General features: G+C 45.5%; 1 protein-coding gene across 1 annotated transcript in view; it reads left to right on the plus strand.

Moving 5' to 3' along the window:
- CDK5 (cyclin dependent kinase 5) overlaps window positions 1-22,165 on the plus strand; it is a 617,240-nt gene that overhangs the window by 494,074 nt on the left and 101,001 nt on the right. The gene's annotated exons all lie outside the window — the stretch shown is intronic.

A 22,165-nucleotide genomic window follows, 5' to 3' on the forward strand; every position in this document is an offset into this window, starting at 1 on the left:
GCTGCCTCCAGGGATACTCATACTTCCTTGAAAATGGTAAACATCTTCCGTGATTCTCCCATTAGAAAAAGACTGAACAAGTACAACTTTCATGGAAGGGTAGCCAGTTAAAGAACCTGCTTGCAGTTAGCATCAAAACAGCTCCTGAATGAACCTGGAACATTAGATGGGGATAGGTGATGATAAGGGCCTGTTTGTTTTCGCAAGATCTAGAAGCCTCAGAATCATTGAGCCCACAATGAATTTGTTTCCTGTGGAAAATGTGAGTCTATCTGTCCAACAGCTTGAACCTATCTGAAAGTGAATCGTGCAACAAGGCAATGATCCAAAGCATACACGTAAGTTTATGACTGAATTGCTAAAATAAGGAAAATAACTAGAATTTTGGAATGGCCAAATCAAAGTTCAGATCGCCACTTGGATCCTATAATGAGCTGTACATAAAGACCCTCAAAAACGTCACTGAGCTGAACAGATATTTCAAGGTGCCGTGTGCCACAGTTCTTACCAGGCAATGTGAAAACCTAATGAACACTTAAGGAAATGGTTATTTCAGGGTACTGCTCCTAAAGAGTCTTCCATGCATTACTGAATCAGAGGGTGCACTTAAATTTTCACCGGAAGCCAATGAATGTTGGCGGAGGGTTTTGTTTAGTACATAATGACTGTGAAATTTGTGCGTGTTGTGCATCACACGACTTAGCTTGATCTACTTTTGGGACTTGCTCAGGATTAGGTAAACAATGGATATGTATTAATATGTAAAACCATCAATAGGAGACGGAGCTTGGAACCACCGTGATGGGCGCTTAACATGCTGTTAACTCAGGAGTTCCTCAAGGATCATCCTTAAGTCCAGCACTTTTTATTATCTATGTTCGCTCACTGGCGGACTTGGTGTAAAGTTGTAGTTTGATATTATTCTCAAACGCAGATGGCATGCAAGTCATCTTTTCCCTGGCACCTTTACAATGCCACAACTCTTAATTCTTGTATGTGCATTGTCGCAGAGTGGATGAACAACTATTCACAAAAATGAACGGAGACAAGACCAAGGTATTAATGCTGGTGAGAAATCCACCCCTTTGGGGTCCCCAACACTGGCTTAAAACTTTGGGCCCGCACCCAAATCCAGCCCCAAAGGTCAAGAACCTGATATTTTTGCTGGACAATACATTTTTAAAGAAGCCTCAGGTGGTGGCCGCCACTTGCTTTGCTGTTTTGAAATGGTTATGAAAGATCATCTGGTTACTCGTTCTAGCTCAACGGACGTGGTATATGGATTTAAAATGTCAAGATTGGATTACGGCAATGTGCTCTATTAGAGGCGGATAAATCCTCCATTAGACGATTGCATGTGGTCCAAAACCCAGCATCGAGAATGCTTTGCATACTTCCAAAAGGAAACTCGGCAGCAGCAAAAGTAGAGCTGGGTAAACTGGGGCATAGTAAACTGTATCCTGGAGCTGCTCTGTTGAGCATACAGAGGCCCACCTAAAATACAAAGTTATGCTGCTTCGTTCTGGGAAGGCTAAATGGATACGAAGTGACTACTGATAACCCAAGGCATGCTCTGAGGGCTAGAAGAGGTAAAGAAGTAAGCAGGCACTGCTAAGTCCTTCTACATGTCCCCTCTATCCGTATTGTCTCTATATATTTCCCATGTTTTGGAGGTCCTCCTGAATGAGCTCCCTTGTTTCTGGTGCCCAATACATTACTGATCTACCCCACCCCACCCCAGAGAAGTCAATGAGATAGATCAGGACTTTTTAAGTGCCCACAGTTTGCTTAATCATAGTGATGGTTTATGAACATTGCCTTCTCCTTTCATCACCCATGCCCCCCCTCCCCCTTTCAAACGTATCCTGCTCCATGGCGCTTGAGATCTGTGAGCCTTAGGGCACCTTTCTCTGCAAAGTGTCCAGAGACCTGCTTTTTTTTGGCCTAGGTCTATGTACTGTTTCTTGCTACACTAATTCAGATAATAGAATATGCATAAGTACAACTACACCGCATTTCGCAGCATGTCAACTTCTATTTTGCAAGGCAGTCATTTGCTTTAAACCAGCCTCAAAGACGGCTTCTCAGAATCTATTGGATCCTAATAGGGATCGAAAGGAGATATCTGCCATCAGTACCACCCTCACTACAGAGGACACCAAAATGTCTTATCTCTCATCCAAAGTAAAATCAATGAGAGAGGTCACCAACATCCATACCCGCCTCAGTAAAATGGATCACAGACTGGAGGCAGTGGAATCCCAACAGGACTGCCAACAGGTTTGGGAGCAACATTAAGTTTCTTCGCCATGAGATCACTGACTTGGAAGATAGAGCCAGAATAGACATTTTCCGCATCAGTGGTGTTTCGTAGTGTTTGAAAAAGGGGTACACGCTCGAATACCTCACCACAATGCTTCAACAACTCCTATAAAATCATAGGCTGGAATCTTTGTAATTCCAGAGAAACCACCAGATGTGATCACGCTGAGCAGACCAGTCCAACATGCCACAACTAATCACTGCATGCTTGTTGTGCTATCAGCACACCCAATCCATTCTACACGTGGCAAGAACGGAGGAAGGAGTGTTACTTCTGGAAGGTCCTTGCAGCTGTTTCTCAGCGAACTGTTCTGGGGTCACCAAACACAAAATGTTTCTCGCCCTCTGTTGATGCACAGAGATCTTAAGTATAGCCTTTTAAAACCGGCGCACATGTTAGTGACTTTGGACGGCAAGACTAGGAGCTTCTCACACCCAGGGTCTTGAACTTTTCCTCAACAATTAATTCAGACACACCCACATGCTTATGCCCCCTAGTTGTCAGAAATTAGGTGGCCCCCTTAGCGCTGAGGAATCCCAGGATAGCTACACCTCCTGGCCGTGCCACTTTTGACCCCAGGATCTGGAGGGGGAGATGGCCAGACGCTCAACTCAGACGTCACCATAGTCGCTCCCTAAGCATGTGTATGCAAGCGTTTAATGCACCCACCGGTCCTCACAAAGAGGACTGCTAGGAAGTCCGATACTTTGACCCATCTTATCATTTCCTGCCTTCTGTATGTTGGGACCCCTACACATCAGGTACCAGGCCAGCACCGTCCAGTGCTCGAGTTCGCTCTGGGCCCAAAGAAGAGTACTCTAACCTTTATTTTTACCCCTACACATTGCTCTTTTCAGTCAATAGCTCCCTTAGTCCAGGGCTCGAGTCGGGGTACCACGCGGGTGGACGGCGTCCCCCCCACTTATTTTACCGTGTGGTCGCCGTCCCCCCTGCCAAACAGCTGGACTTTACTCTTTGGCCTCTCTGGGACGGGATCAGAGCTCCCCTTTCGTGACGTCACTTCCTGCTGTGACTTCACTTCCAGTGACAGCGTCCCCCACTTCTTTTTTTAGGACTCGTGCCCTGTCCCTTATATTACATCTCCCTCCCCTTCACGACGCTAGCCCGTTCTCACTTCTTACCTCCCCAGAGAGCCGGTGTGATAGCTTAGACCAATCCACATGTTGTGCCGTCAAAACCTGTGTGAGCGCTTATTTTCTAAACCCTCAAGGTCTATATTTGGTCATATATTTCCCCCCCTCTCCAAATCGCTTGGAGGAATCATACACCCTTTACACGAGAGTTCAACTTCTCTTCTTAACTCCCCTTACTATCAGCGATATCCTGAAATATCCAAACCCTATAAATGTGACTGACGTGCCACAATACATTAAGTGGAAGAATATAAAGTCCTACCTCCGCACAAAGCAGCATAGCTGTATTGTAATACACCCACCTGTACCCAGGCGAATCACCGAAATTCAAGCTGGCTTGGGTGGGCACAGTCAGTAGTAGGACAATGATCTAGGGGAGAATTCCCCCTCAAAGGGCTGTTCTAAACAAATGTGGGGTGGCCATTCTAATTGGTAAAATACTCCCTTAGGTACTGAAGACATGGATTGATCAGGAAGGCCACAGAGTATTCGCAAAACTGCGCTTCCTAGACAGGACCTTTATGATTGGATTTATTTATTAGCCAACATCAGACAAGAGCCACTTGATGGCATAGCTGCCTAGACTCCTGTCCTCTGCTGACTCGACATCTGTCTTGTTGTGGGAGGACTGGAATATGGTCCTAGACCCGACTCTTGATAGGACTGGACGACTAAGTTCTCACAAACCCATTGTTTGAGCTCAACTGCATCACCTGATGAGGGCTATGCCTTAATAGATTTATTGTATTTATCTCTCCCAAAAGATTAGCAATATACCTGTTCGAGGCATTTGTGCTGTAGATACAGATGATTTGCATTAGTCTGCCATTTAGTGTTGGGCTCTGATTATTACAAGTTGTTTTTATTCCAAGAAGTTTTCTTCTAGTCACAATGCTGTGTGACTCCTCCTCTTGGTAATATTCGCATGGTCATCAATGCCATCTTGAGATTTTTTTTTTCCACACCAACTGGCTTGGATGTAGTATCTCGCACTCTGGTTTGAGACTCCTTCGGGCTCCCTTCGGTCTGTTTATATCTCATTTGACGGTATTCTCTCGATTGGTTTACTATTGCGTCCTGTCAGGCAGGCAACTAGAGCCAAATTTCGGGGGGGGGGGGGGGGGGGGGGGGGGCTAATACTTCCAACCATAGACAGAGTGGCTGCAAGAAGCGATGAAAACACAACTAAAGCCTCATTGAAAGTAAATGGTATTTTAGAGACCTGTTAAGTACTCGGTGCGGCTGCAGTTAGATGGTCGCCAGCCCGCAAAGCGTTTTCACCCCGGGCTGACGCACACGACGGGGGGGGGGGGCTGAAGCCCCCTGAGCCCAATGGGTGTTGTGCGCCTGCGTCCTATACACCCTCACCGTAGCAGGCCTTTGACTTGCTTCCTTGGCCCACGGGCTGCACCTGACCTGACAAAACGTGACCATTTCCATCGCTCCCAGAGAGTGGCGTGCTGTTGGAACACACTCCATTCCGTTTCTGCCAAAAGTATCAGTCCAAATACCCTCACACTGACCAGCATCCCTTTTGCAACTTATGTCTCTCGCCCGATCATCAAGAGGACAGCTGTGAGGCCTGCAAGTCTTTTTGGCCCAAAAAGAGTCTTCTGGACCAACGTGCTAGACGACAGGAAATGCAGTGCAGGCAAGCGGACAATAGCCAAGACATCTTCAGTCAACAAGAGGAGGCAGAAGAAGCTTCAGCAGCACAGGATTCCGAGTCTCATCAGATGATGACTCGACCATTCTTCAGCCGGCACAGGAGCAATGGAAAGTGAGTACTTCTACTACTGATCCCAAACCCAAACCTGTGCCGCCACTGCAAACAAGCCATGGCACGCAAAGAAAACATGACTCGGAAGCCCTGCCCCCTGGCTTGGTTCCAAAAGTTAAGCCCATATCAGGGGCCTCCACCTCCGTCAGATCCGAGAGAGGCCACAACACCTCGCCCTTCGGTCTTGGTACCAAAACAGAGACTTCCTATTTCGGAACCAATGTTCCTCCATCGAAAACAAAGCTTCCACCACCAAAATGCTTCGTTTTCGGTCCAAAATCCCCTCCTAAGCCATTCCTCAAGCAATTTCATCAAAAGCTCGATCCAAAACAAAAAAGACTACATATTCAGCCTGGAACTAAGAAAATAATGATATAGCCACCAAAACAACACACTTTAAAAAGCAGTTTAGTGTGGAGGAGGCTTTGGACATTCCTGTTCAACCTGTAAAGAAGAAAAGAAATGATGCTGCAACTAGTCCATTCCACCTTCCCATTCCAAATTCACCTATACCACAAACACCACCTACTCCACCACCTCACTAACCACATTTGTCTGAGCCAGGTATCATATCCCCTCAATCAAAAGTCGAAGAAGATCAGGACATCCCAGAAGACACACAACCTATTGAGCCTCAAGGCGACACTGGCCCTGACTTATATCCCACTCGCCCATCACCACCTGATGATGCCTCTGCTTATCAGGATATAATATTACATGCAGCCATATTCCATCAGGTCCTTCTATATAAATATTCAAAAGAAGAGGATATTCTGTTTGAGACTTTGTCTAATGCGCAGAGAGGGGCCCAATATTTACCATTACTGAAAGGTATGCCATTTTATTCAGGCAATATTTTTAAAGACCCAGTCAAAGCAAGGATAATTACACCATGCATTGACAAAATGTACAAAGCAGCACCATTAGACCCAATTTTTATTAGAGGTCAGCTAACCCTGGACTCTCTATTAGTGCCAAACCCAAGAAAAAGGACTATCTCCCAAACAACTGGAGATGCAACACCACCAGAGAAAGAGTTCAAGCTAATAGATTCCTCTGGTAAACAAGTTGCTTCACAAGCAGCTAATCATTGGCGTATAGCCATCAGCCAGGCTCTATTAGCAAGGTATGACAGAGTGTAGTAAGCTGGCTCTGTATAAACTATACCAAAGTTAGGTATACTGTGCACAGAGTCCAGTGGTACCCCAAAGGTAGGCTGAGGTAAAGTTAGAAAGAACCTTACTCTATTTGTGGTAGTGTGGTCGAGCAGTAAGGCAGTATCAGAGGACAATGTTAAGCATTTGTTGGACACCCTCAGTCAGCAATTGAATTCACACACTCAAAGACTGAACTTTAGACCAATTGTTTGTATAAAAATATTCTTTTAGTTATTTTATTTTCTAGAACCAAGCAAGCCTGGCACAGGTAAGTTGATAAATATTTTGCAGTAAATGTACAGTTTGAAATGCAATTGTAAATGTACTTTGAAATGGTTACAGCTTGAATTACTTGTAATGCAATACTGTGAAATGCTCGATCAATCAATCACAATCAATAATAATTTGTAGAGCGCACTACATACCCGCAAGGGTTCCAAGGCGCTGAGGGGGGTGGGGGAGAAGGGGGGAGCTGTTGCTAGTGGTCGAACAGCCAGGTCTTGAGTTGTCTCCTGAAGGTTAGAAGGTCTTCGGTTTGTCGGAGGGGGAGGGTGTTCCAGGTTGTGGCAGCGCAGTGGGAGAAGGATCTGCCTCCGGCTGTGGTTCTACGGATGCGTGGGACAGTGGCCAGGGAGAGGTCTGCGGAGCGGAGTTTCCTGTTGGGTGCATAGAAGGAGAGTCGACTAAGGTAGGCCGGCCGGTCTTGTGGAGTGCCTTGTGTGCGTGGATCAGGAACTTGAAGGAGATTCTTTTGTTGATAGGGAGCCAGTGCACGTTCCGGAGCTGAGGGGAGAGAACTTTGCAGTCTGTTGATGAGCTTGGTCGGGGCGCCGGCGTAGAGGGCGTTTCCGTAGTCGAGTCTGCTGCTGACTAGGACCTGGGTGACTGCTTTCCTCGTGTCTGTCGGGATCCATCTGTAGATCTTGCGGAGCATCCAGAGGGTGTTAAAGCAGATGGAGGAGACAGCGTTGACTTGTTTGGTCATGGTGAGTTTCGAGTCAAGGATGACTCCCAGGTTGCTTGCCTGGTTGGTGGGTGCGGGGGGTGTCCCCAGTGACGCGGGTCACCAGGAGTCATCCCATGCTGAGGGGTTGGGCCCGAGGATGAGGATCTCCGTCTTGTCTGTGTTCAGCTTGAGGTGGCTGTCCTCCATCCATTCGGCGACGGCCTTCATTCCCTGGTGGAGGTTGGATTTGGCGGTGAGAGGGTCCTTGTTGAGGGAGAAGATCAGTTGCGTAGGAGATTATGTTAAGGTTGTGATGTCGGGAAATGCGTGCGAGGGGCGCCATGTAGACGTTGAACAGCGTCGGGCTCAGGGAGGAGCCCTGCAGTACGCCGCAGATGATCTCGGAGGCTTCAGATCAGAACAGGGGGAGGCAGACTCTCTGGGTTCTGTCAGAGAGGAAGGAGGAGGTCCAGTCCAGGGCCTTTTCTCGGAGCCCTGCGTCGTGGATTCGAGTGCGTAGTGTGCGGTGACAGACGGTGTCGAAGGCATCGGAGAGGTCCAGAAGGATGAGTTCTGCTGTCTCGCCGTTGTCCAGTAGGCTCCTGATGTCGTCTGTGGCGGCGATGAGGGCGGTCTCCGTGCTGTGGTTGCTGCAGAATCCTGACTGGGAGGGGTCTAGGATGCTGTTGTCTTCGAGGTAGCGGGTGAGCTGGATGTTGACTATCTTCTCGATGATCTTAGCTGGGAACGGAAGCAGGGAGATGGGCCAGACGTTTTTGAGTTCGCTCAGGTCTGCCTTGGGTTTCTTCCGTAGGGCGTTGATCTCGACGTGTTTACAGCTCTCAGGGAAGGTTGCGGTCTCGACGGAGAGGCTAATGATGTTGCGCAGGTGGGGTGCGATGGAGCTCCCAGCTTTGTTGAAGATGTGGTGTGGAAAAGGTTGAGATGGTCTCTTGCATTCTCATAGTACCCAATGCAAGACTTCAAATGCATCCTCTCCAGGAATGCTTAGCACTTCAGTGGAACCAGACTTGGGGTCAGTTATAAGATCTAGTGGTGGTAGACCGCCGCACCCATCGCTGTCTGCAGTGGTGGAACATACAAAACCTGTTAAAGGGCAGCCCTTCAACGACCCGGTTCCACATACAGTACTAACTACAGACGCATAACTAACAGGTTGGGGAGCACATCTCCAAAACCACACAATTCAAGGCATGTGGAGCCCCCAACAGAAACAGCATCACATCAGTCACCTAGAGCGCCTAGATCTTTCAGGCTCTCAAAGCGTTACAAGTTCAGTTAGTACGCAAAACCGTACTAATTCATACAGACAACATGACAGCCATGTACTACATTCAAAAACAAGGGAGGACACACTCTCTCCAACTGTCCAGCTAGTACAGGAAATTTGGAGATGGGCCATTCATCACAAAATCTATCTCCTGGCGGAACACCTCCCAGGAGTGGATAATCAGATGGCAGATCTGTTAAGTCGACAAACACAACGGATCCACGAATGTGAACCACATCCTTAAGTCCTCCTCCCATTCTTCCAAATGTGGGGCTTCCCAAACATAGACCTGTTCGCCACGCATTTAAACGCAAAATGCCCAAACTTCCCGTCCAGATATCCACACCCATTGTCCAAAGGCAATGCACTTGGATGAATTGGTCAGGAATATTTGCTTATGCTTTTCCGCCTCTCCCACTCATTCCATTAGTGGTTCGGAAACTCAAATAAATGTGCTAGGCTCTAATCCTGGTTGCTCCCACATGGGCACGTCAATCATGGTTCACAACCCTATTGGAACTGTCAGTAGTTCCTCATCAAAAACTACGTCTTTCTCCCAGTCTCCTCACCCAGAGCCATGGCGATATAAGACATCCAGATCCCAGCCAGCTCAATCTAGTGACCTGGCACCTGAAGTCCTAGAGTTTGGCTATCTAAATCTACTGCCAGACTGTATGAACATTATCAAGGAAGCTAGGCCTCCTACCACAAGAGCCTGCTATGCAGCCAAGTGGAAGCGGTTTGTGATTTACTGTAATAACAATCACATCAACCCGCTTGATTATTCGGTACAAAACATTATATGCTATTTGTTATATCAACAATGTTCCAACTTAGCATACACATCTATCCGCTTAAATCTTGCTACAATTGCTGCATACCTACAAAATAGGCAGCATCTATCTTTTTCGCTTACCTGTCATTGAGGCATTTATGGAGGGACTCAAAAAGTGGCTTTTCTAGTTACTATCACATCACCCAGAAGAGTCAGAGAGACCCACACATTAACTATAGAAAAACCTTTTTTGCAAATGCACCAAAACAAAGTGGTTCTTCGAACCAACCCTAGATTGCTTCCTAAAGTTGTTTCTGCCTTTCACATTAATCAATCGATTGAGTTACCTGTCTGTCTTCTTCCCTCAACCAGATTCATTGGCAGAATGTGCTCTACACTCACTAGATGTCAAACAAGCACTGCTGTATTACATTGAAAGGACAAAACCTTTCCGTAACACGAATCAACTTTTTGTAGCCTTTGCTCCACCACACAAGGGCAATGCCATATCAAAATCAGGTATTGCAAGGTGGATTGTTAAGTGTATTCAAATATGCTATGCAAAGGCTGAAAGAACATTACCAATTCGCCCTAGAGCACACTCTACACATAAACTGGGGGCTTCTATGGCATTCCTAGGGAATATACCCATAGATGACATATGCAAGGCTGCAACATGGTTTACTCTTCATACATTCACAAAGTATTACTCAGTGGATGTATTAGCAACACAACAAGCTTGAGTGGGCCAGGCAGTTTTGAAGACACTATTTCAGACTACTGCAACAGCTACAGGTTAACCAAAGCTTTGGGAGATAACTGCTGTATAGTCTATGAATCGCTCATATGGCTCGATCAGAAAATGCTGCTTTCCAGTATGCATCTGTTCTCGGCATGTAGAGCTGTAGATTCATATATGGACTATTCTTACTGGCTCCATTATCACCCACTGCAGGAAAACAATCTAATAATGGGGTAAATGCCCATGCGCACTATCACGTAAGGGAGGAGTCACCTACCTCGTCACTAGAAAGACTTCTCTGAAGAAAAATAAAGTGCAAACATCCGGACACAACACTAGATGGCGATCTATGCACAGGTATATGAATCTACAGCTCTACATGCCGAGAACAGATGCATACTGGTAAGTAGCATTTTCCTTTGTCTTGTCCCAACGTTAGACCCGCATTTCTCAGGATTTCTACTAATTTTGCTAGCTTCTGGTTATGTTTTTCAACGTTGGAGCCAAACAATAAAATGTCACCTGAAAGAAACAACCGTTTGGCATGTGCTTGAAAAAGTAAATCACGCATTGAAAAATGCTGGCTGCAGAGGCCAAGCCAAAGAAAGCCTAGTAATTTGGAAAATACCATCCATCGTTATAAATGTTGTTAATGCTTTGGAATTGGGATGTACCAGCATTTGGAGGTATACTGATTTCAAATCTAAATGTAAAAAGAAAACTTTGCACCACTAAGCAACAATATCATTTCATTGATATTGGGGAGTAGGAAACTATCCATCAATATATTCTGTATAAGGGGTAAGATCTTTGTGAAGACCGGCACATCTATGTTTTTAGCCTCTCTAATTAACGGGGGGCTTATTGTGGTAATGTCCCAAATACTGCTTCTCTCCCGTCTTAGGACAAGCATTAGAGGAGTACCAAGGGGCCCGAGCGAATGAATGTCATGAATTTTTCAAATTGAGAGCATCTGATACCCCTTCCCCAAAATCCCTCCTGCTCCCTTTGCCTTGCCTTTGGTTTGTTCAAACAAAAGCCCCCAAGTAGACATTGTAACAGACTCAAGAGGCGCCCAGGCAAATAAAGGGAGAATGGAGGAGGTGGTAGTAAAGGGTGTAAATATGCCAACCACTGGCTTAAAGCAGCCTCATGTTTTAGACCGCCCCCTAGAAGCCCTACCCTATGTCCTTGTCTCAGTTAATGTACCACCATTGACTGAGGGCCAAAGGAGCAGCTAATGGATAAAGGATGGGAGGGACACTCTGGTAACGAAGTAACATGAGACTGTGTTGTTGTTTTTTTTCAAGTTTATTTTTATTTTATTTCAAGTTTATTTTTATTGTATTTGATTTGATTCTCCACTGTGAAACACAAATATTAAATATACAATATTCAATTTTAAACAGTTTTGTTTAAAAGTTTCATTCTAATTCAAAGTTAAAAATGGTTTTAAGAATTTGTAAAAATTGTAACATACAAATTCGTTTGGCGGAGCTTTACATAAAATAATCAGTTCCTGTACTGAGTTGATTCTACATTTGGAATAAACTGGTTGTAAAAACCTTTTCCTTGCCTTTACCACTATCTCATTTGGGCAGGTAAACAATAAATGCTCCAAGTCCTGCTCTCCACCATTACGCAAATTACAAATAAGAGTTTCTTTTAGGTACCACCTAAATGTAATGGTTTTTACAGGAAGTATTCCGAATCGGAGCAGAACAATCGATCTGACCCCATGGTTTAGGTTAAAATTAATATACTGTTGAGGTTTCTTATACTCTATAGATTCAGTAATATTTTGATATAAAGACAATTTAAAACAATGCTGAGAGTCAAGGTCAAAACTTAGTCTTGGAGTAAAGGGCTTTAAGAAAATTTTCAGCTGGGCAGGAGTCCAAGATAGTAACAGCTTGATGTTAACCTCTGATAACTTGAAAACAGATAGGACACTACTTGAAAATACATGCTTCGATGATTCACGTTCAAATGTTTCTATTTTTAGCAGGGATCGGAGCGTTCCTTCTTCAGCATGGAGGAGATTATACGCCCACCTGATGATATTGGTGATTCCTCGGGCATAGGAGCTGGTTAATGAAAACTCAAGGTGGAGAGCTTGCACTGGTACCGCCTGGGACAACTTCGTTAGTTTCCGTAGGATCTTTCCTTCTCTTAAGTCTAAAAAGCTCCATTGGCTTATTGGTATATATTCAAGCGCGTACAACAGTACTGGTGGAACCTTGGCACTGTATACCTTAAGCATAGCAGAAAAGTGTCTCAGATGCAGCGTTTAACCGTGAAAGTGCTCCCACATGCACATCAGATTTCCGGGTCAAATTCAAAGTATGGGGCCTATTTTGCAAAGACTTGGTGAAGATTCTTCCTAAGTAGGTATATTCATTTACCACTTCCACTGTTTTTTCCCCTAGGGACCAGATGAATTTAGTGCTCCTTTTCCTTCCAGAAAACGGTACTATTTTTGTTTTCGAGATGTTTGGTATTAAGTAATTTTCCTCTATATAGTTGTGGAGTGCCTGAAGGCTTCTTTGCAGACCAAATGGGGTTAGATCTAAAATAATAACATCATCTGCATACAGCAAAGTATGTATTTTGTGGGAAGCAATTTTTGGTGGGAAGTTGCGTGTCTGCTGAAAACATTGAGGCAAGTCGCTGAGATAAAGGGAAAACAATAGAGGAGCGAGAAGGCATCCTTGCCTAAGGCCATTTGGGGTCGGGATAGGACTAGTAAGACCCTTTTCCCTCCCCATTTGAACCTGGCACCAAGTATCTGTATGTAGTGATGATAATATATGTAGTAGTTTGTCCGGGATACCCATTTTGCTGAGTTTTCTCCAGAGTGTTGCTCTGTCCACTCTATCGAATGCGGTGGAAAAGTCGATAAAAGCAGCATATACAACCTGAGATTTTATTGTAACGTATTTTTCTTAGATGGTTTGCAGGACAGCGATATTGTCGGTGACTGAATGCTTTGGTCTAAATCCAGCCTGGTATAGGGGAATTAGTCCAGATGAAAAGGCCCAGTCCTTAAGATGATCTAATACTATTGCTGTAAAGATCTTTCCTGTTGCATCCAAAAGGGCTATCTGTCTATAATTGCCAGGATGCAGCCTTGTACCCTTTTTGTGTATGGGTATTATAATGCTCCCCTTCCAAGATTTGGGGATGTCCCCAGTAGTGAAAATGTAGTTGAAAAGTGGGGATAACATCTTACTCCATTCTTTGGGGTTGCATTGGAGGACCTTAATCAGAATTTGGTACGGACCTGTTGCTCCTGTTGTTCTCGCCTTTCTTATATGTAGCTCAATAGAAAATGGACTGGAAACTCCACTGTCTTAATAGTTTTATTTCTGGGTTCCTAGCAATGTGGTTGCTCATTTCTACGTTAGTATTTAGTTTATATAAATTGGCAAGATAGAGTTCCCATTCTGATGGAGGCACCGGGATAGCTTGTAATGCTTTTTTCGTACCAATTTCTTTAGCGATTACATTCCAAAAGGCACGTTGGTTATTTTGTTTCTCTGCTATCTGCAGGTCTACCCAATTTTTGTCTTGGGTTATTCTCTTGTTTTTTTCTTTTTCTCTCCTGCGTTGATTTTTCAATTTGTTGATTTCTAGCTGGTAATTTTTCTAAAAACTGTGCTCTTATCAGTTTATTTAGATGATTTGTATTGGTGACTAACTTTGGTTTTTTGTTTTGATTCTTTGTTGGTTGCATCAACTTTTCCTGTAATTTTTGTGTTAGCTTTTTAATAACGATTTCAAAATTTGTTATCGGATTTGCCGAATGCATTGCTTGTAGAAGTTGCGTTGAGTCGATTATGGTGATTATTTTAGTAAGAGTAGCTGAATTCCAATGAATCCGTCTTTGGGCTGGGTTTACCAGGACTGTACTATGGTTATACATAATTTGATTTGACTGGGACAGTTGTGTTTTCAATTCTGTACTTAGCTATAGAATCGTATGGTCACTACCATGAGCAAAATTAATTTTAAGTTGTAAGACTGATCCAAACAGATCGTAGCTACAGATCATGTAGTCCAGCAGTGAGGAATTACAGTTTCCCTGTCTTGTATTTGAGGCAGGGATGTCTCCTTCTACATTGCCATTTAGTATTATTCCATTGAACATGGGTAGTGATGCTATTAGGATCTTCCCTCCTTTATCCGCCTTATTTTCTTTAGGAAAAAGTGGAATAAAGATTCCCAGGGCCTCTTCTGTGAGCCAGTTTGCCCATTTTAATAGTACCTCATTAGATATTTTCCCATTAAAATCACCCATAATGAGAAGCGATGGATAACCATGGTTTTCTATTGTTTGTTTGATGTCCTTTAGGATTTCTATAGTAAGTACATCCATTTTTACTCCAGGGGGGATATAGATGTTATAAATTAATAGATCTTTTAAGGTTTCTGGAGGGTTTGTCTCGCACATAATCTTGATACATTGGTGATTCTTTGAGTTAGTTGGAATTATTTCTTGGGCCAATTTGTAATCTTCATTTAATAAGATCGCTATCCCACCTTTCGCGTGTCCCCGATCGACCTGCTCTGCGGGGATATCATATACAAAATATTTCTACTGATTGAAGTTTTGTGTAGACCAAGTTTCTTGGAGGGCCACTATTGCTGGAGAGTTTTTTGTTATTGTTATTATTATGAGACTGTGTTGTTGTTAATTTTAACAACCAGCAAGTGGTGAGAAACTTACTAAGGGCGTTGTTCAAATGTGCCCCAGTATAGCTCCCAGATCACTGTGTACCCTCTGGCATATTTTCATGGACCTCCTTTGCTATTACACCCTGATTATATATGACCCCCACTGAGCTATTTCGCCCTACCCCTCTTGTGACCTGAGGTCCAGTTAGTCTTCCTAGATCAGAGGCGAGGTTTGAGTTACTGAACCGATTCGCCCCCTTGACTGACCTAGAATCCTGTGATTGACTATTCGCGGGGTGCAAATGGTAATCTATCCGCTGCTAAAGAGCTGTCATATAATCTGGGAGTTCTAGCCACGGCGGATCGATGCAGGTCTTGCCACTAAAATGGGAAAGGCTGAGTGGTTGTCCATCTGGCAGATCAAGACATATGTTTCCAGGAGACATGGGCAATAGACCCAATATTTATATACAGGTATCGATCTTATCAAATGTATGCAATTTCTTCCCTGTCTAGTAGAGCTAAAGGGGGCCTAATAACCCTAATCTCCAACACCTTAGCTATTAAGATCATAAAGTTTGAATATCTATCTCCTTATTTTTATTTTTTAGCTTTTGAAGTGGGAAGTAGCAGGTTTGGTTATTGATAAACTATTATAACAATAATTTTGGCTGGAATATGTCATCTTTCGTAGGAGAAAGAACTGGATAAATGTACTGGGGCAATGCCAAATAAGGAATTCAACATTCTATGGTTAGGTGATTTTAATGCCCAGCTATGTACCCATTCAATGGTTACTGTCTGTGGAATAGAAGACACGGAGGGAGATCTATTGTTCCATTTCACACACCATGAATATGGAACTATCCTAAATAGGTTTTTATTTACTAGGAATCTAGAAGTCTGCAATAAGGTAGTTTCAGTGTTAGGAGGCTTTGAAAAAACTTTCCTCCGTGGCGCATATGATTCGACAATTGATTTTATAGTAGCCTCTGCTTCCTGTCCTGGAAATATCTTCCATACTGACACTAAGCTCTCTAACCTCAGTGACCAAGCGATACTAATCGTATTGCTGTGTGGGGTCGGTATCTGAAAGAGACGCGTTAGTGGCAGATTCCTTGCCTTAGAATATCCCCAGGCATCAGACTGGATCCGGAAAGTTTTACTTAGCAGTACCCCTGCGCGTCAGTAGGTTGTGTCCTGCGGCTCCGCGTCCATCACTGGCATCGTAAGCGCCGAGATGACACTAGCTAGCGCAGATCCGGATTGAGCACGTACCTTAGCCACTTTGTGACTACTCTTTTGAGACTTTTGTCTCCCCTTTTTTCTCATGGTGCGCGTAGGGATGCCCAGCTTTAAGTCTTGTGGGACATGCCGCCGTAATATGTCTTGGTGGACCCCCACAATGTGTGCCTCTACTGGCTGGAGACGGATCGCGACTCCCGGGCCTGCTGGGACTGTCGAGCCATGGCCCCGAAAGCCTTGAGGGAGCGGCTTCGGAAATTGCTGGAAGTTCGGCATTCGTCATACCGCCGCTTTGGGTCCAGGGGCAGTTCCCGCGACAGTTCGCGGGACCGGAGCTGTCGCTCCTCGGGCTCCAAGTCTTCGCCCTCATATTCCGGTGAGAAGTCAAAGAAGCGTGTTCGCTCTCCGAAGTCCCAGCGTTGTTCCTTGGAGGCGGACAAGGGGGGCAGGAGTTCTTCCCCTGCGGCTCCTCCGGAGCCTGGGAGTCCCGCGGCCTACCCACCATGCCTGGATCCGCCGGCGACTCCCGAACAGGTGCAAGAGTTTCTTGCCACCATGGACCGCCTTTTTAGGCCTCGGGCTCCCACCGGCGTGCCTTCGGGCCCCACGTCCCGTGTCCAGATCCTGTTGGCCCGGCTGCTCCACCCCCGGCGCCAGCCCCAGCACCACAGGATCCTGCGCCGTTGGCTCGGGCCCCAGCGCCGCGAAGTGCAGCGCTGCCGGCTTCGGCCCCGGCGATGCCCTTGGCTTCACCCCTGGCGCCGCACTGGGTGCCGTTTATCCCACCCCTGCCCTTGTTCCAGGACCATTTTGTTCCGGCCTGGGACACGCATTGGAAAGCGGCTCCGGCCCCGGCCGGCGTCGTTCCCGATGCCGTTCGTCCCTTCTCCGGCTTTGCCACCGCGACCGGCTCCCTCTATGCCAGAAGCAGACAACTACTGGGACGGGTCCGAGGACCCTCTTGCCCGGCAATGTGATCCCGAGCAAGATTGGGTGTAGGACCTGGAAGACGCAGGTGAACTCGATGTCTCTTCTGACCCGGGGTTTGCCTCTCCTCCGCCTACTATGGAGGAGGGTGCTTCCTACACCATGGTGCTGTCATATAGCTAATTCTTTTCTATATACTGTGTTAAGTTAGCATGAGCTTATTAAATGTTTAAACGCCATTTTACCTTTCTGCCTCATTGTTGTTTTAGCTTTCAACCCAGAAGAGCTTCGTGATTTACTTGAGAAATAATATGCCCGGCATGTGCGCATTCCCAAGAAAATGACTTACATGTGGTTCTATTCTGCAAAGCCTATCAAAGAGCCAGAAAATACTGGCTTGTCCTCCTTAAAAATTTGGGCTTTAGACAGTTCTTCCCTGCGTACAGAATTTTAAAGACTGATGTGTCACCTCCAATTGTGTTTGCTGTGGCAAAATATCTCACAGCAATGTGGTTCATTCGCAGCCGCCTTTTGAAGGCGACAGTGGATTTTTAATAATTTTAGCCTACTAATGATTTTAAGTTCCTTTGATGATGAACTGACTCACATGTTTGTAGTCTATTTTTATAACTAATGTTTTACTGATTTGTATAAAGTATAATAACTGTGATTATTTGTACATCTTTGATGATCGAACAGATCGAAATAAAGATTGAATTGGAATATGTTATTGCTCTGATATCAGTTTTGCTCGGTACACTGTCTGCACAGTGAGTGCTGAGGGCTGCAAGGATAACTCGACACGATGTTGTTGTGAGGTCTGATCTTCGCACCTCCATAGACATAACACACATGCTGCTGCCAAAATCTGGCTCTAGGCGGGTTTTATATTGTTGTGCTGAACACACACGTAACACACTTGATGGTGCTTCGGATGCAGAGAGCTGGTGGAAGATGATGTGATCCTCTGCCACTGAGATTTTGAGGTATGGGCCCGCCCTGCTAAAACCCTAATGAGACCTTCATAGATATAAAATACTATGCTAAATAGGGAGGGTGTGAATTAGGCGTTGTTAATTCCTTTTAATTTTAGCATTTTTGTATGCTGTCACCATTCGCCTTTTATGGACTAATAACTATGCTGATAACTTTGTTGCTTATAATATGTTTGCTAGTATTGTACAAGATACTGCGTTTGAGAACCATGCATTAGTAAATAAATATTTCAAACATGCACATTTCCTCATTTATTCCATGTTCTAGTTTGCAATGATTATATAACGAAAGAGTGTTCATGTGTTCCACGATACCTGAGGTAATCTAAGTTCATGTTCTGGTCTGTCTAAGCATTGGGAATTTGTTATGACCAATGAGACACTGTAGCTAGCTCGGTAATGGGATTTTGGGTACGGAGGTGAGTTTTGGGTCATCCTAATTCACAGAGGTTCCAGGTCTCTATGCACAGTTCTGTAGGAGAACGGAATTCCCGCTACATGGCGCCCAACGTTGTTGGCCTTATATCATGACACTCGAGTAGTATATCATTCATTCCTTAACCCCTTCACTGGCGTTTCCAGAAAACAGTGGTGTCGGAAAAACCTACCTATTTTCAAATAGGTCTTTTCAAGCTTGATTCTTACTAAAAAGGTTTCTTTGAATTACTACCCAGTTATGCTACAAAGTTTACTTTGTTTTTCGTATTTCCTGTGCTGTCATGGCTGCCATGGACATTCCGCAGCATAGTCGTATTGCAGTGCGAGATCATTTGCGGATGTACAATGTGCCTTTGGAAGGCTTGGCTGTGATAATGGTGGTGAGTGCGGATGCTGCTTACCCTTACGAACTATTTTATTCGTGGGTGACATTTCCGGAGGTGGATGCGAATTCTGGCGTGTTCCACACATACACTCCCACGGCTGTACCTAATGAGTATACTCCGTACAGGGCACAGGAAGTTCCTATTGACGTTTGGCAGCATCGAGTTTGGTTTGGTGGCACCCTACCCCACTCTTTGAACGCTCCGAGGTTAGGTCCTTTGTCCATTCCAGGCGCTAGTTGGCCTCTTTTGGCTGGATTTACTCCTCATCCTTTGCACGGTAATTGTAACGTGGCTGAACTTCGAAGACTACATGTAGTCGCAATTGCCGTGATTAGAGCATTAGTACATTACATGGGCCGTAATCTTCCGGGTTTAGCCCCGGGGGGTGCGGCGCTTCCGGCCGGACAGGGTGGTTTGAAACTCAATCCCGTCATGGTCAATGCTGTAATGGGCAAGAAGCCCCAGGATAAGGATGATTTTCCTTTCTGGCTTGCCGAGAAATTTGACCAGATGGAAGCTGTATTTCCTAATACGACTCCTGGTGAGAAACACCGGATTCTTACGCTAAGTTTGCCGAAGGATTTGACCCCTGAGCTTGTTGACTGTGAGACCTGGGGTAAGACTTCGCAGCGGTCTATGTCCGTGCTGTCTATGGTCCTTAAACGTTTTCAAGATGATCACGGACCGCAGTCTGCGGTAGAATTGGGCATGCACCTGTGTGGCACTTTTGGTGTAGTTTGCGATCTGATCCTTGCTAAAGTCAAGGGGGATGCAGTGAACTTTCAGGTTGCTAACACGTTGGCGGCGCTTCCCGATGCCGAGAAACCCCGACAGTTAGCAAAAATTATTGTGGCGGCTTATAAAACTGTGGGTCGCAATAGTAAGGGTCTTAAGCCTTTTTCTGTTAAGGAGAAGCAGCCCCAGGGACAAACTTCGGAAACGGAAGTTCAGCCCAAGTCCAAAAAACAAAATTGGCCTAAAAAACAGAAACAGGGAAAGCAAGAACAACAAACCCAGGCTTCTCGTCCTGCGTCTCCTTTGCCTGCACAGTCGGAACGTGTTTATGACTTGCGCGATCCGCGACGATTAAAACTCCTGATCGATTTCAGGCTTCTGACCAACGCCCTCCTCGTTCTTTTCAGGAATCATCGGCCCGACAACCGGTGGTGGAGGGGGCGACAGAGGTCGGGGTGGCCAACAAGGACGTGACCAGCCCCGCCCGAGGAACGGTGCAGAAAAGCAGGAAGGCTCTACGCCTAAGAGACCGCAGTTCACCAAGAAGAAAGTCGCAGCCTTAACAGCGCATCGATATGCCACAGATAGTGAGAACGCGGCTTCGGAATCGGACGTGGGCTCTGACCTTGCTGGACAGCGCGGCGGAGATTACCATAGTGAGAGAGGCCCTGCGTCCACTACTGAAGGTGACAGCGACTGATACTTATGTTGTGATTGAAACAGCTGATACAAGAGTTGCTCCCCCTGATAGAGTTTTTGAAATTGTCCTGTTAATCGAGGGTGACATACAGCGAACTATAAAAGGGGTATTTTGGGAAAATCTTTTGTCTACATGTGACATTTTGCTTTCGGAGGCTGACTGGCCCCCACCTTTTGTGCTTGCAGCTCTGTGAGGGGAGGAGGTAATCCTCCCCAGTTTCGCGAACACAGTCTCGAAAGAGGATGCGCTGCACTTTGTGGGCTCTGGCTTTAGCGCCGGCTGTATACCACAATCAATGTGGTTGGGATAAATTGTCCCCATGCCATGAGATTCCTTTAAGGTCTCAGCCACAACCTCAACCTCAATATCTCATACGGCGTGAAGCAAAGGCTTCCGTCGCGGCTGTCCTTGAACAACTGGAATATCAAGGTGTAATTGAAACTTGTGTGTCACCGATGAATAACCCTCTTTTTACTGTAAACAAGCCAGACGGTTCATATCGTTTGGTATTGGATTACCGGCATTTAAACTCGCATTGCCGTAACTGTGCAGTACAGAATACCCACGGCTCTGCTCTAGTGAATAGTCTTGTGCGTAAGCGGTTTAAAACCACGCTTGACATTTCCAACGGTTTTTATGCCCATCGATTGGATGGTCTAAGTTCCCAATGGACATCCTTTACTTGCGGCGGTGTTTAAAAACAATTTCGGCGTTTGCCTATGGGCTATAAGAATAGTCCTGGGATTTTCACTGCCCGCATTGTCTCTCTTTTGGAGAGAATCGACCCAGATGCTTGTTCGTATGTGGATGACATATATCTCACAGACGACGAACTTTGGGAGCATCTGTGTCGAGTCAACAGGATTATTTGTACCTTTGCAAACTTGGGTTACAAATTCAACTTTGCAAAATCGCACATTGCAGAGTACACAGTGTTGTTTCTGGGCTACGAGCTCAACAATGAGGGAAAGGGATTGGCTCCTCACTTCCTGGAGAAATGCGCACAACTGCGCGCTCCGACAACACTGACAAAATTACAATCTTTACTGGGCTTCTTGAATTTCGGGAGGACATACATTCCGGAATATGCCCAGCGTACCAAGCCGTTGTATGCTTTGATACAACCATCTTTTTCCAAATCATGCTGGCTGCCAGAGCATTCGGCTATTCTGCAGTCTTTGCAAGCTGATCTACCCGCTTCTAAATTCTTACTGATTCGTGACAATCAGACCAACCTGGTGATAAGAATTATCCCTCGGACGGTAGGTTTCACGTACCTGACTTTTAATGAAGGAGACATAGTACCTATTGCTTACAAGTCACACTTGTACACTTCGGCTGAGTTGCGCTTTTCCACTTTGGAGAAAGTTTTGACGGCTGTGCAGATGCAATTCTTAAGGAACGTGCCTTGTCACAGGGAAAGCGCATGTTGGTTGTTACTCCGTGTCCTGCCTTGGAGGCAGTCACGAAAGCCAGTGTACCAAATTCCAAAGCTTTGCACCCTCGGTGGATACAATGGGCTGCATCCTTGACATCCCAGGATGTCACGTTTATTTTTTACGCCTCGTTACGGTCACAGGAGTACTTACAGTATGAATTCGTTCATCCGGCTCCTTTAGCAATGCGACCCCTGGAGGATTTCCATTACATCATTTACACTGATGGTTCGGCGCAGGTTGTGCATGGCTCTAAACATGCCTATGTTTCCGCATGCGCCATTGTGGTCGGTGCCATGGTGAACGATGAGTTCATGTCCAGTGTCGTGCACACGCAGACACTAGGGGACCGCACTGCACAATTAGCAGAGCTTTGTGCGCTGATGCTTGCATTAGAGTACGCAGATCCTAGTCTGACGACTTTAATCGTAAGTGATTCTTACTACTGTGTCCAGTCT

The sequence above is a fragment of the Lissotriton vulgaris genome, chromosome 10 (genome assembly GCF_964263255.1).
Source record: "Lissotriton vulgaris chromosome 10, aLisVul1.2, whole genome shotgun sequence".
In the NCBI taxonomy this organism is placed as follows: Eukaryota; Metazoa; Chordata; class Amphibia; order Caudata; family Salamandridae; genus Lissotriton; species Lissotriton vulgaris.